At 49.2% G+C, this 15,969-nt stretch overlaps 1 non-coding gene across 1 annotated transcript; it reads right to left on the bottom strand.

Annotated features, from left to right (window-relative positions):
- Positions 1 to 2,519: 2,519 nt before the first annotated feature.
- Positions 2,520 to 2,593, bottom strand: TRNAN-GUU. The gene has a single exon. It is a non-coding gene; the product is annotated as a tRNA-Asn (tRNA).
- Positions 2,594 to 15,969: the final 13,376 nt, after the last annotated feature.

Below are 15,969 nucleotides of genomic sequence, written 5' to 3'. Positions count from 1 at the left end.
TCCTAGTCAGCATTAATAGAAAATCTACTGAGTCTCATTTTATGAGTGGCATCTTAGACTAGAAAAGAGTTCTATAATTTTTGTGGGAAGCGAGTGGGGGATGGTAAAACTACTAGATTTTGGGAAGACTCTTGGTTAGGTAATGTTCCACTGTGTAGTTCCATAGATTGTACTCCCTCCGTTCCTAAATATAAGTCTTTGTAGTGATTCCACTACGGACTATATGTGGAGCAAAGTGAGTGAATATATACTCTAAAGTATGTCTATATACATCCGCATGTAGTCCATAGTGAAATCTCTAGAAAGACTTATATTTAGGAACGGAGGAAGTATAATGTTAATTCCTGTTTTAATAATACTACTGTAGCATAGGTGATTGGGGGTAGTTAGGATAATATCAAATTTAGGAGGAGGTTGCTAGGTGATTTGGCTGATGCTTGGCAGCTGTTGCAAGATCTCTGTGTGGATGTGGTTCCAAGTGAGGAGAGAGATAAGTGCGTGTGGACTTCAACTACATCTGGTGAATTTACCGTTTGATCGATGTACCTGATGATCAAAGCTTTGCAAGTTAGATGTCCTTGTAGGAAATTATGGTTTATTAAAGTACCTCTTAAGATTAAGCTTTTTTAGGGTTGATGTTTAAGAATAGTATATTATTGACTAAAGATAATTTGACAAAAAGAGGTTGGGTAGGAGATGGGAAGTGTCGTTTTTGCGAGGTTAAAGAATCTGTGGATCACCTCTTTTTATTCACTGTGCTTTGGCAAAATATGTACGGGAAGCAGTTAGTTGTGCTTTAGAGGTAGACACTGTACAAGATATATCTTTGTGGATCATGAGATTTCCTGGTAAGACGAGAGGATTCATGGCTGCAGGGGTAGCAGCGGTGATTAGGGCTATTTGGAAGTGCATGAATGATGCATGCTTTAGAGGTATTTATCCGTATCATCCGAGTAGCGTTGTTACTCTGGTTTCTCACTGGTTGGAATACTGGGCTGGTCTGCAGAAGCAAGGGAAGACTCTGAGAATTACTACTCCCTCCGTTCCTAAATATAAGCCTTTTAAGATATTTCACTAGAAGTCTACATACGGAGCAAAATGAGTGCATCTACACTCTAAAGTATGTCTACATACATCCGTATGTAGTCCATTAATGAAACCTCTTTAAAGACTTATATTTAGGAACAGAGGGAGTACAAGCCAGAGGAGCAAGACTGTTTTTGCAGGTTGCAGCGGAGGAGATGTAGAGCCGAAAGAGAGGTTGGGCGTCACCGGTGCTGTGAATAGCTAGATGGAGTTATCTGGGAGCTTTTGACGACTCGGCTGGGTTGTACTAGCATGTTTGGTTCTGCTTTTGGTGGTTGTTGTTTGACAATCCTGTAATGTGTGTGTCGTTTAGAGCCTACTAGAAGCGAGCGGTGGCGTGCGGTTTGTTTACTGGAGCCTTTGAAAGTGCAGGTATAGTGGGTTTTTTTAGATTGGGAGATGGTTCTGTTATCTAGTTATATGATCGAACCTGATTGTTGGTCGATCGCAAGTTACCCTGTTACATTACCAATTTCATGATAAACTCGCTCGTGGGGAGACTGCTGCTTCCCCGTGTGGTTTTGTACAGCCAGTGTAAATGAATGATGTAAAAATATATATACTCATGCTAGTTTGATTTGAAACCAGGGGAGCCGTGGTAGAGGCCTCATTCTGTGCCAGCGTTGTGTGGATCTGACTGACTATAACCTACATTTTAAAGTATATCCATATACATCCGTATGTATTCCGCTAGTGGAACCTCTAAAAAGACTTATATTTAGAAACGGAGAGAGTAGTTTATATCGAGCAAATCTGAACATGTCTGTGTACCTATAAATACAGCACGAACCGAACCTCGAAAGTGTTGGGACTTTTCAGTCTCGTTCCTCCAGTCATCTTATAGCGGTTGTGTTTTGCACCTGGGGCTTGCTGCCCCCGGGATATATGTCACGGATGCTTGGAGCGTATGCGCACATGATGTATGCATGATACTATAGGTCACTCCCTGCTGCCTGCACTGTCCCAAAGAAAAGACTGATCATGTCATGTGTAGGCACGGAACAATTCTAAGCGACGGGACAGGGAGCCACTTCGATCTGCGTGGTCTGCTTGCTCGGTCAAGGTCACATGTGCACATTAGGGAAGAAATAAATAAAATTCATTTTAGAACAAAACGGCTACAAACGCTACAGCTTTCCCCTTTAAAAATGTTATACTCCTATATAGGAACCACATGTTTGTTCATGTCAAATACAGAAGAGGATAGGGGAAAAGTTATGTTTTAAAAAAAAAACATTGTCATGCTGTTTTCGATGCTTGTTAACTTTTTAAGTGCCTACACGCTAGTCCCAGAGCACGATGTCATGGAGTGGAGGAACACTAGTCGGCACTCGCCACAATAAAATGGAAAAGGGAAAAAATAGTCACAAAAAGGAAAGGGAAATCACTAGTGCCTAAAAATGCAAATGGAAAAGAATGTCAACAAAAAGTTTCGCTAGAAGGAGGGCTCGAACCTCCGACCTTGTGGTTAACAGCCACACGCTCTGGCCAACTGAGCTATTCCAGCTTGGTGATGGCGAGTGGGATGTTATTTATATAAGCACAGTGGTAGTAATAGACACAACAAAGAAGATAACCCGGGCCATCTCTCGTTCAAATGGGTGGTTAACGGATGATGGCAGGAAGAAGCACCGACTTACACTGAGTTATGGCCAAGTCAGTGAGCGACGAGATTGCTCTCTCTTCCAATTAATCGAATCGTGTTTCCTTGTCCAACTCACACAACGCTCCATGCCCATCACAGGCTAAGGCCCTGCTTTCTTTAGAGGGTGTTTGGTTGGGCTTTCAGCCAGCTTCCGTCTACCGGCTTCTAAGCCAAAAGCTTCTATTTAGGGGCTTCCGGCTTTAGGGGCTTTCGGCTGCAGCTGTGGCTTTCGGCCTTGTCACAGCCATAGCCGAAAGCCACAGCTGCAGCCGGAAGCCCCTAAATAGGAGTTTTTGGCTTCGAAGCCGGAAGCTGACTGGAAGCCCAACCAAACACCCCCTTAGCGTTTCTTCTCGTATTCGTCCGGTTTCAGATACACGTCTCGACGCATCGGGTTTTGTTCAAGGCTAAAATCAGTATATGACCGGTAATATACACTTGTAAAATAAATACAGGTGTATAAATTTACATCCATCCCAAGCGGGGCCTAAGGGTAAAGAGACCTTGTTGATATGTTGGAAAACTTCTAGTGATTTACAGAACAATATGGACATGGTATATTCTGCTAGGTTTGGTTTATCTGTTGGGCCCAGCATTGGTTTCAACCTGCCAAGGGTCTGGGCAAAATTGACAAATCTAACCCCTGGGTTGAAAGAAACTCGCAAAGTGAATCCGTGGAGGAAAAAATTCACCGAGCTGACCTTTTCGTGTGGTGTCCGACACCTAGGCGTCACACTACATTGTGTGACGCCTAAGTCGTCGGCGCCACACGTCCGTCCATGCTGGCACAACTGGCCCCATCCCCCGGCAGTGCGACGCCTAAGGCTCAGGCATTGCACACTCTACAGTGTGGCGTCGAGCGCTTCGGCGCCACACTGTGACTTATCCAGCCACGGGCCAGCCCCCACCCCACCCCCTCCTATTCGTTTTCAAACCGATAGTAGCGGCGGCTGGCTCTTCTCCTCATCTCAATCCCCTCTTCTGAATGCTTCAGATCTGTTGATTTTTTCTGTGGATTTATCCCCCAAACTTGTCTACAAGGTAATCTCTTCTGTTTCCCATCTTTCTATCCAAAAATTATTGCGTATTTTTCATATTTGTATTAGTTAGGTTGAGAGCCATGTTTTGATTGGATTTGAAATGTAGTTGAGGAGTTAGTCCTATTTTATGAATCCTAGATGAGTAGTTTTGGTATATGACTATTCCTATGAGTAGGTGGCGTGGATTTTATGAGGAAATGAGTAAGTGACTATTTTTTTGAAGATGAGTAGATTCATATGATATTTTTTAGTAATACGTAGATGAGTGGATTAGTAGATGAGTAGATTCATATGAGTATTTTTTTGAAGATGAGTAGATTCATAAGTGTATTTTTTGTGATATGTAGGATGGTGTGGCTTTTGAATGATGCCTATGATGTTGAACACCGTGCCTATTTGATGTCGGAGAAGGGGATGGTAAGTAGAACATATGTTTAAAAATCATGTATTTATTTAATAAGATCAAAACGTAATCATATCACTCCTCTATGTTTGCAGAAGCTTATGCCCTTGAAGATTCGGTCTCACGGGGCATCGACTGTCATGTCGTACGATGAGCTGTACACACCATATATCGAGATGACATGACTCCTTTCATTCATTCAGCTTGTGAGTCGGTCAACGCCCGACCTGAACGCTGCAACAATCAGTGCACTTACTGATCAGTGGAGGCCGGAGACCCATAGTTTTCACCTCCGGGTTGGAGATGATAGTGACTCTTGAAGATGTTTCCATAATCACCGCACTTTCGATCGAGGGGAAGCCTCTTTGTATGAGCACTGATTCTGAGGGAGGGCGGCAACAAATGGAGGCCCTTATTGGTATGTCACCTCGAGAGCCGGAGGTAGAAGATGGAGGGAAGAAAGATAGAGTCCCGGCTGGCGCTTCTTTCACTTGGATTGCAGCCAACTTTGCTCATTGTCCCGAGGACGCAAATGACGAGGTGATCCAGACTTATGCTCGCGTGTACATGTGGTATGTTATCTCTAGGACTATATTCGCTGACGGCACTGGCAAGAATGCTCCATGGATGTGGCTGAAGGCATTGACTGTTTTCGACAACAAGCTGGGGGTCAGCCGCACTGGCCTACTTATACCGGCAGGTAATAAATTGTTAATAATAAGTTCAGTTTTATACTTCTGCGCTTAACTGATCTATGTTTGTCTTTACTTGTAGTTGGATGAAGCTTCTCGCAGGTCCACAAAAGACGGTGGAATTGGTGGTTGTATGCTCCTACTTTCGGTATGGAGCTGGGAACACCTTCGCGAAGACGCCTACACTTGATGAGTACCCTGATGTCGACGCATTGTGCGCTAGCTTCAGTAGGCTCTCCCTCGCGGAGACGCCTGCACTTGATGAGTACCCCAACGACGTGCTCATCTTCGACGGTCCACCGTCATCTGCGGGGTGCCTTGCCCCGTATCACGTTGCCGTCGTCTCCAACGTCGTGGAGGTGATGGTCATTGGTGCCGACACTAGCAAGGCTCACGGCAAGGCGTCAGCCGACGCTGCTGATTCCGCTGCGGTATCAGCCGACACGCTTCATGCTGCCCTTGCCGGCTTGAAGACGCCTATCGCCACTTCAGCAAACCCCATCGACGCACGAGCCTCACTGGAGGAGGCTCGCAGGCAGATCTTGGAGGAGGGCATTGCCATCGCCGCGGCAAAATGCCGGATGAAGGCCACGCAGTGCGAGTATAACTCTGCCTACGGCCTCACTCTGGTTGCTAAGGGTCCTAGACGGCTCGGCGCGGTCCGCGGCCGCGGCCGGGTCATTGCCAAAATCCTAGGCGGCAGGCAGCCCATCTACGAGACCCCTGCGGCCAACTTACGGGCTGCTCAGGCGGCCATGGCAGAAATGCCAGATTTGGAGGGCGAGGAGCGCGCCCTTCAAGAGAAGTGGGTCAAGGATCTCCTTGACGCTGTAAATGAGCAACAGACACTGCTTGACCCTGGTCAGGCACAATCGGAGTCTCCGGGACCCAATCCCGGAGCACGCCGTAACCCCAACGGTCATCATCAAGCCGAGGGATCTTCCTCGCATCGCACTTCCGGCCGGAAGGGCGAGGGCAGCCAAGACATGCGTTCTCAGCGCCAGAGCGAGCCAACTTCAAGCCGGCGTCGCAGAGATGGTGGCAATGAGAGTGATTTGGTGTATGAGGTTCCTCGTCCGGGGAGGACCCATGCTACCGGCTCACAAGACACCCTTCCGATCACGGCTCGGATCGTCCCTCGCGTCCCACATAGCGACAACGATGCTCAAAGGCGCGTCAACGCCCTGGTGCAGTCGGCCCTCCTAGAAGAGGACGGCCCCATCGGTCCGGCGTGCTTCGGCCCCCGGATCCGAGGGGAGCCGTTTCCCCGAGTCTTCACTCTCCCTCGGGACACCCCCAAGTACAACGGCATAACCAAGCCCGAAGATTGGCTGATCGACTACACCACCGCCGTTGGCATTGCTCGGGGCAACAAGCGCGTAGCTGTCTGCTACGTGCCACTCATGTTGGCCGGCTCCGCTAGAACATGGCTTAACAGCCTTCCAGCCGGCAGCGTCAACTCCTGGGTTGACTTTGAGGAGGCGTTCGTCGCAACTTCACTAGCACCTACAGGCGCCCTGGCCGGCCTCTCGAGCTCGCCATGTGCGTCCAAAGGCCCGACGAACCCCTTCGCGACTACGTCACGCGTTGGACCAAGCTTCGCAACTCCTGTGAGGGAGTGCATGAGGTACAGGCCATCCAATACTTCATTGACGGCTGCCGAGATGGCACTCTCCTCAAGCACAAGCTCATGTGCTCCGAGCCCACCTCTCTGGCGATGCTCATGGCCAAGGTGGACTAGTACGCCACGGCCGACTCCGTGATGCAGGTCAAGTTGACCGCCTTGGACAAATTTGTCCCCATGCCGACTACTCCCAAGCCGGCTGGCGACAATCGAGGCGGCCAGAATAACAACAAGCGCAAGGCGGATCAACTTCATTCGCGCTCCAACAACAAGCTGGTAGCTAACATGGAGGGAGATGCGCCGGCTCCCAGTGGAGGCGGACCGGCAAGAACGACTGGCAGCCCAAGCTCTCCTTCGAGCAAATGCTTGACACACCCTGCAAGATGCACACTCGGGCGAAGCCCGCTACCCATACCTTCGACAATGCATCTTTGCACGGCGACTGTCGCAAGGAGAGGGCATGTCGGCTCCCCCAGGTGCAGCTACAGCGCCTCATGCTCCGGCTCCTGGGCCGGCTCTGGCTCCACCACCGCCGCCTCACAACGACGGCCGTCTCCACGACGACTACCCCCATCAAGACGGAGCTTATGTTGTCTTCACCAGCGAGGGTGATGACAAGCACAGCGAGCGACAACGCCGGCATGAGGTGAACGCCACGGTCCCCCCGGTTCCCCAATACATGCATTGGTCTGAAAAGCCAATTACATGGAGCCAGGTTGACCATCCTGCGGTGATGCCAAATCCTGGCTCATACGCGCTCGTCCTTGACCCCACTTTCGCCTCCCGAGGCTCACCTGCCGGTTCTCCCGGGTGTTGGACGACAGCGGCAACAGCATCAACATCCTCTACCTCGACACCTTGCTCAAGCTTGGGCTCAAGGAGAAGGACCTCCAACCGACCAGCACTGTCTTCCACAGCATTGTGCCGAGACAGTCTTGCTCGCTGATCGGCAAAATCCAGTTGGACGTCCTTTTCGGTGACAAGGCGCACTTCCGCCGAGAGTCCATATGGTTCAAGGTGGTGGATCTCAACAGCCCGTATCACGCGATGTTGGGCAGGCCGGCTCCGGCCAAATTCATGGCCATCCCCCACTACGCCTACCTCAAGATAAGGATGTCGGGTCCAAAGGGCATCATCACCATTGCTGGCGACTACAAGAAGTCGCTCGAGTGTGCACATGACAACAACCGTCTGGCCGACGCCATGGTGATTGCTGAGGAGAAAAGGCAGATCGACCGGCTCGTGGCTCAGGCTACCGAGCAGCCGGTGATCCCTACTCCATCATCCCAGTCGGCCGGTGAAGGCTCAAGCCGACCAAAGAAATCAAGCAGGCGCCACTCGACCCTGCGAACCCCAAGCAGTGTGTCACCATCGGGGCTAACCTCAGCCCCAAATAGGAAGGCGAGCTCGTCGATTTCCTCCGTGAGAATCGAGACATCTTTGCATGGTCTCCAAAAGACATGTCAGGGGTTCCGAGGAAGTACATCGAGCACAAACTTCATGTGCAGCCGGATGCAAAGCCGGTGAAACAACCTTTGCGCCGCTTCGCCGAGGGGAAGCGGCGCACAATTGGGGAAGAGATCGCCCGACTGTTCGCAACCGGCTTCATCATGGAGGTTTTCCACCCGGACTGGTTGGTGAATCCAGTCTTGGTGCTGAAGAAGAACAACACATGGCGAATGTGTATCGACTACACAAGCCTGAATAAGGCGTGCCCGGAAGACCCTTTCGCCTTGCCCAGGATAGATCAAGTGATCGACTCCACAGCCGGCTGCGTACTGCTGTCGTTTTGGGACGCTTATTCAGGCTACCATCAAATCAAGCTGGATCGAGTTGATCGCCTTAAGACCTCCTTCATCACGCCCTTCGGGGCCTACTGCTACACCACAATGACGTTTGGTCTGAAGAACGTTGGTGCGACATTCCAACGCTGCATGCAGCAGTGCCTCCTGCCGTAGGTCGGCAGAAACATCCACGTCTATGTGGATGACATCATCGTCAAGACCAAGCAGCACTTCAGTCTCCTTGACGACTTGCGGGAGACGTTCGCCAACCTGCACGAGTACAAGATCCGGCTCAACCCGGAGAAGTGCATCTTTGGAGTTCTAGGCGGCAAGCTCTAGAGGTTCTTTGTGTCCGCTCGTGGCATCGAAGCGAACCCTGAGAAGATCGGAACCATCGAGCGGATGGTAAAGCCGGCTCGAATCCTCGACGTCCAGAAGTTCGCCTGCTGCCTGGCGTCCCTTAGCCGGTTCGTCAGCCGGCTCGGCGAGAATTCGCTTCCACTCTACCAACTCATGAAGAAAACAACCAAGTTTGAGTGGAACGACCAGGCGGACGAAGCCTTCCACGACCTCAAGCGTGTCATCTCAAGCTTGCCAATCTTGGCAGCGCCGGCTGAAAGGGAACCCATTCTCATATACATTGCAGCGACCACTCGCGTGGTTAGCTAGTGTTGGTAATAGAACGCAAGGAGGAGGGCAAGGTACTGTTAGTGCAACGCCCTATCTATTACCTCAGCGAGGTCTTGTCCGCCTCCAAGCAAAACTACCCCCACTACCAAAAAATGTGTTATGGTGTTTACCTTGCCGCAAAGAAGCTGAAGCAATACTTCCAAGAGCATGCCATCACTGTGGTGAGCACTTCTCCACTTTTCGAAATCATGGGCAACCGTGATGCAACTGGCCGGATTGCCAAGTGGTCCATTGATACGTCTCCATCGTATCTACTTTTCTGAACTCTTTTGCCCTTGTTTTGGACTCTAATTTGCATGATTTGAATGGAACTAACCCGGACTGACGCTGTTTTCAGCAGAATTGCCATGGTGTTGTTTTTGTGCAGAAATAAAAGTTCTTGGAATGTCCTGAAAATTTACGGAGATTTTTTCTGGAATAAAAGAAAAATACCTGCGCAAAGATCCACCGGAGGGGGCGTGCCAGTGGGCCACAAGCCCACAGGCCGCGGCCACCCCCCTAGGCCGCGCCGTGCAGGCTTGTGGGGCCCACATGGCACCACCGCCCCCAAACTCAGCTCTATATCTTTCGTCTCGCCCATACAAAACTCAGAGAGAAGGTTTCATCATGTTTTGCGATACGGAGGCGCCGCCACATCCTGTTCTTCATCTGGAGGGCAGATCTGGAGTCCGTTTCGGGCTCCGGAGAGGGGAAATCGTCGCCATCGTCATCATCAACCTTTATCCATGACAATTCCATGATGCTATTCATCGTTTGTGAGTAATCTCATCGTAGGCTTGCTGGTCGGTGATGAGTTGGAAGAGATCTATCATGTAATCGAGTTAGTTCTTGACAGGGATTGATCCCTAGTATCCACTATGTTCTAGATTGATGTTGCTACTACTTGGCTATGCTTAATGCTTGTCACTAGGGCCCGAGTGCCATAATTTCAGATCTGAACCTATTATGTTGTCGCCAATATATGTGTGTTTTAGATCCTATCTTGCAAGTTGTAGTCACCTACTATGTGTTATGACCCGGCAACCCCGGAGTGACAATAGCCGGAACCACTCCCGGAGATGACCATAGTATGAGGAGTTCATGTATTCACCGCGTGTTAATGCGTTGGTCCGGTTCTTTATTAAAAGAAGAACCTTAATATCCCGTAGTTTCCATTAGGACCCCGCTGCCACGAGAGGGATGGACAATAGATGTCATGCAAGTTCTTTTCCCTAAGCATGTATGACTACATACGGAATACATGCCTACATTAGATTGACGAACGAGAGCTAGTTACATATCTCTCCGTGTTATAGCTGTTACATGATGAATCACATCTGTCACACTCATCCATCACCGATCCACTGCCTATGAGTCTTTTACTACGGTCCTTGCTACGTTACTTTGTCTAGGCTTGTCCCTTGCTACAAAAGGGATTGGGCCACTTTGCTGCTGATGTCACTACTGCTGTTACTTGTTACTTTGCTGCTGCTGCTACTGTTGTTCCTTGCTACTTCTCTGTTACTTGTTGCAAGACTTTTCTGGAGCCGTAGCCGGGAAAGCATTCTTCCCAAGAATAATCCCCCGTCAACATGCTCTTTGCTGGCGCCATTGATACAGCAGTTAGGAATAGTCTGCCTTGTCAACAGATCGTTTCTGGCACCATTGCTATCATACTACCTTGCTACTAATACTTTGCTTGCAGACACTAATCTTTCAGGTGTGGTTGAATCTGACGCATTCAGCTGCTAATACTTGAGAATATTCTTTCGCTTCCCGTTGTGCGAACCAACAAAATTGGGTTGAATACTCTACCCTCAAAAACTGTTGCGATCCCATACGCTTGTGGGACATCAAGGCTTTTTCTGGCGCCATTTCCGGGGAAGCACAACTATATTCTCTGAGTCACTTGGGATTGATGTTTGCTGGTCACTATGAGGAATCCGAAAGATCCAAGAACTAAAATCCCGCCTTCCACTACGAAGAGACGTAAGGAATTTCCATCTAGCTCTGCACTTGATTCACCTTCAGTTTTGAGTAAGTTTGCGACTTTGCCTCCTGCTAGAAATCTTGATATGTCGCCTGTGCTTGATGATGCTACTTCTGCTATCCATGATGCTATGCTTGATACTATGCCTGATGATGCTATGCTTGATACTATGCCTGATGATGCTATGCTTGATACTATGCCTGCTATGCCTGATACTGCTTTGCCACTTGGTGCATTCTTTGATGAACATATTGCTAGAGCTGCTGCTAGATGTGATGATACTTCTGAAACTGCTGATACTATTGAAGTAGAACCTGCTACTATGCCTGAATTGCCTGTTATGCCTGATACACGCTATGTTATGGAGGGAGAGATAGCTAAGGATTTTCTTGCGTGTAAGGATAGCTATCTTGTTGAAAAACTTCTGCGCAAGTGGAAAGAAAAATCTCTGAACACTAGGATGAAATACGACCCGAAGTTTGCTACTTCGCCTATCTTTGTGACTGATAAGGATTATGAATTCTCTGTCGACCCTGAGTTAATCACTCTAGTCGAATCTGATCCTTTTCATGGTTATGAGTCTAAAACGGTTGTAGCCCATCTGAAAAGGATCGAGATGGACCTAGAGGGGGGGTGAATAGGTACAAATCCAAATTTTAATAATTACTTAGCAATTTTAGGAAAAAGTGCGGAATATGAGTGTAAGCATAATAATTGCTATGACAAGGAGTAAGCTATTTAGAGTGAGGTAAGACAAGCGGTAAACCATAATCAAATACAAGTACGTAATAAGGATTAACACAAGTAGAGAGTTAGGGTTAGGAATAATCGAAACTCCAAGAGAGACAAGGATGTATCCGGATGTTCACTTCCTTGGAGGGAAGCTACATCACCGTTAGAGGGGCGGATGTTACCACGAAGGCACACCAACGCCATGAAGGCTCACCCTATTCTCCCTTTGAGATAACTCCACGAAGGCGTTTCTCAACCACTAGAGGTAAGCCTTGAGGTGGCTTCCAAACCTTCACAAACTTTCCGGGGGATATCACAATGGTTTGATTCCTCTCCGAAGACTCCTACCGCCTAGGAGTCTCCAACCTCCAAGAGTAACAAGATCACGGGGATTGCTCAAATCACAAATCACTTTGGTGGGAAGGTGGAGAGGGAGACGATCTATCTTTTGATTGGAACAACACTCAAAGGGACTCACAAATGCTCTTGGGATCTAGGATTTGGTGTAGACAAGAGTGAGTGAGAGGAAAGGTGTTCTTGGGTGTATTCTAGCTGTGTTGAACACCCTTTCCCGAGGAGGGAGAAGAGTATATATAGTGGCGAGTGAAATCCAGCCGTTGGGGGAACTTTAAGTCACACAGGGTCCGGACGTCCGACAGTTGCCGGACGTCCGGGCGTCCGCGAGGGGTCGGACGTCCGACAGGGGTCGGTCGTCCGAGGCCTGTAGATATGACTGAAAATACTGTGTATTGAACAGTGAGCTGACATCCGGAGAGGACCGGAATTCCGGGTTATTCGACTCAACTGCTACTGGTGGGTGGTTCCGGATTTCCGAAGAGGAACGTACGTCTGGCCCTCGGAGGTCCGGAGGGAGACGGAAATCCGAGTTATAGAGCTCATGTTCTACTGGTGAAGGGCTCCGGATTTCCGGGGCTGGTCGGACGTCCGGACCTCGGATGTCCGGAGGGAGCCGGATTTCCGAGTTATATGAACCACAAACTTCTGGTGAAGGGCTCCGTATTTCCGAAGCCTGCCGGTCGTCCGGCCCTCGGACGTCCGGAGGAAGCCGTATTTCCGAGTTATACGACTCACAAACTTCTGGTGAAGGGCTCCGGATTTCCGAAGCCTGCCGGTCGTCCGGCCCTCGGACGTCCGGAGGGAGCCGGATGTCCGAGGCAATAAACCTGTTTTGAGATAAGAACAGAGTGGAGAATATGTGGCATTGGGTATGACAGTGAAGATGTGGTATGAGCAAGTTCATCGCAAAACCTGTGACCCCCTCTTAATAGTGCGGGATCCCTATACTCAATATCAGTAAACTCAAAAGGCTAGTCTACATCATCTTCTCTTAATCCCGAGCCTTCTCGAAATATAAATCCCAATCTTCTCAGACAACCTTTGGCACATAATTGTCAATTTACTAAAGTAGTTGCCATCCTGAGATACACTCAACAAATAGGATTAGTTTCCTATGTATGTGTTGTCATTAACACCAAAAGTCGATTAGGGGTATAGCATGCACTTTCAATCTCCCCCTTTTTGGTAGTTGATGACAACATATACATAGGTCTCAAAAGGATTTATACATTATAGCCTAGGAGATATTTAGTACGGAGCTCCCCCTTAGTATATGCATGATAAAATATCGAAGCTCCAATGGATCAACATGTAAAGATAATAGATCATCATAGAAGTAGTGGAGTAAAACATAATAGTCTATGATGATATCATAGCAATCCATAGCAAATCACAATCATTCATAAGTAGCCATACATGAGTTTATCCATTACATTAAAACTCCAAAGACTAAAAAAAAACTACGATACATTACTCCCCCTTTGGCACCAAGTACCAAAAAGGGAGACACCAATAGCAACAACCACGCTCAGAGCTCATCAGCATCATCATCATCATCATCAGGCAAGCCACTGCCACCAGCCTCGTCAAGGAAATCAGCCCACTCAGGACCAGATGGGAAGCCAAAATCAGTAGGAGGAGCAGCAGGAGGGCCTCATCATCACTCACATCAAGAGCGCCTGAGGCTCTCAGACGAGCCTTGAGGGCATTCTTGGAGGAGACTAAGTGAGATACCACATCATGGGTTTGGCCACACTGGAAAGAGACGGCCTTCATCAAAGCAGAATGTGCCTTGCCAAGGAATTTGGCAATGCGACCGAGAGGAGCGGAGCTAGATGAGGGGGTGGCAGACCGGGCAGCAGTGCGGCGAGTGGATGTGGAGGATGAGGGGGTTTTCTTGTGAGCATAGTTATCCGCCATGTGAGCGGGAATGACCCACTTGCGATGTGTGTGAGTGACAGCCACAAAGAAATCAGCTACATGATTAATAAGAGCCTGTATGAAGGGGGCATGAGGAAAGGCTCGCTTGTACTGAAAGCTAGCAAGCCGAATGTCATGCCATAGAAAATGAGGCACATTAATTTTGCCCTTAGGGTGCTCGAACAAGTGAGACATGATGTCAATACAATAGCCACTGCAAGAGCCCTTATCACCCATCTTGGGATAGATGGTGCGGATGAGACACTGAAAAATGATGAAGTAAGGTGATCGCCAGATGGATACCTGGTTAAGGTCCTTTAGGCGTTCATCCGCATCAAGCTCACTTAGTGGTTTGAGAAGGTACCCACACGCGTCAATGGACTTATGCGCATGGTTAGGATCATCCCTATGTATTTTGAAGCCGGAATTGGGGAAACCAAGTGCGGCAACAAATGTATCATAAGAAGATGTGAAGCGAACGTCAGAGGTGATCCAGCTGACAGTGTGGTTTGGACCAAAGTGGCATGTGGCATAGAACTGGTGAATGGCAGCAACATTAAAGTCGCGATGAAAGGCAAACGGGGCGGCAAGCCCCGATGCCTCAATAATCTCAATGGCACCCGGATATTTCGCCGGGTGCATGCGAATATGCTCAACATCAATATAGAGATGAATAGATAACCCCTTAGGAACTATGACTGTGGTAAAAATGTCCGCCTGGACGTGTGTGCGGAAACGTGAGTCCGTAGAGTCACGTACGATGACGTATTGATCAATGTCGCGGCGGAAAGTGAGGTATGAAGCCGCGCCAAGTGTGGTGAAGTTCGTGATTGCACGACCTAAAGTAGCAGGAGGTTCTAGTGAGATGCGGCGAGCTTCACCTGCGGGCTGGGCAGGAGGAGGTGGTGGCATGTAGGACGCCCTGCGAGTCCCGAGCTTTGGCTTGGACCTTCGATCGACGTGCTGGTCAGGAAGGTCCTCGACGGCAAGCTCCTCCTCGAAGTCGGGGTCATCACCATCAGACGACGAGGGGAGTTGTGGAGACGGAGAACGCCGGGCCGGAGAATGCCGGGCAGTCCGTTTGAAGGGACGACGTGGCTCATCCGATTCCGACCCCGTGCTAGTAGGGGCGCGAGATGATGAGCCAGCCACGGTCTTCCGAGCGCTGTGCTTGGTCTTGCCCATGGAGCACAAAAACCTACGCGGATGAAAAATCCCCAAATGAGGAACGAACATGGAGATACATGGGAGAGAGAGAGAACCAAAACAACCGCGAAAGGAGATGGAGGAACGATCTGAAGATGGATCCCGCGAGGAAGAAGGAGGAAGAAGTGGAGGATCCGCGGAGGAGATCGGCCCGATCTCGAGTTTGCGGCGCAGGCGGGAGCTCCTCGAGCTGGCGGCGGCGGCTGTGGTAGGGAAAAGGGGCGCTGAGGGTTAGGGCAAGAGCCCAGCCCCCGCGCCCAGCTATATATATAGGCCCGAGGCGTCGGACGTCCGGAGGGGATTGTGGTGTCGGACGACCGACACATGTCGGACGACCGGAAGGGAATTTGCCGCCGGAAGTCCGAGACATGGCGGACGTCCGAGAGGGAGGAGGAGGCAGAGGCTGATTCTGGATTTTGTTTTTGTTTTGATGATGAGATGATGACTTGCATGGTTTCTCACATAAGGTACGAACATAGTAGCCTACAAGCATTACATGTACTACTTGGGGACACAAATTGATTTATGCGTACATTGTAAGCTTTAAAAACAGAAAATTAAGACTCACTCCCCCTAAATGCATGCCCACATCAAGACACAAACATAATGTGAGTGTGTGTATGTGTGCAAGGTTTCAAGATATGTTGTCAAGCTCCAAGATACCAAGTTCACGCCTAAGTTGACAGAACCTAGCAACGCTAAGGGGCTTGGTGAAAATGTCGGCTAACTGCATGTCGGTACCCACATGGGTAATATCAATGTCACCCTTTTGCACATGATCTCTCAAGAAATGATACCTAATATCAATATGTTTTCTGAGA

Source organism: Hordeum vulgare, chromosome 1H (genome assembly GCF_904849725.1).
Source record: "Hordeum vulgare subsp. vulgare chromosome 1H, MorexV3_pseudomolecules_assembly, whole genome shotgun sequence".
NCBI lineage: Eukaryota > Viridiplantae > Streptophyta > Magnoliopsida > Poales > Poaceae > Hordeum > Hordeum vulgare.
This window is presented reverse-complemented; position numbering and strand designations above follow the sequence as displayed.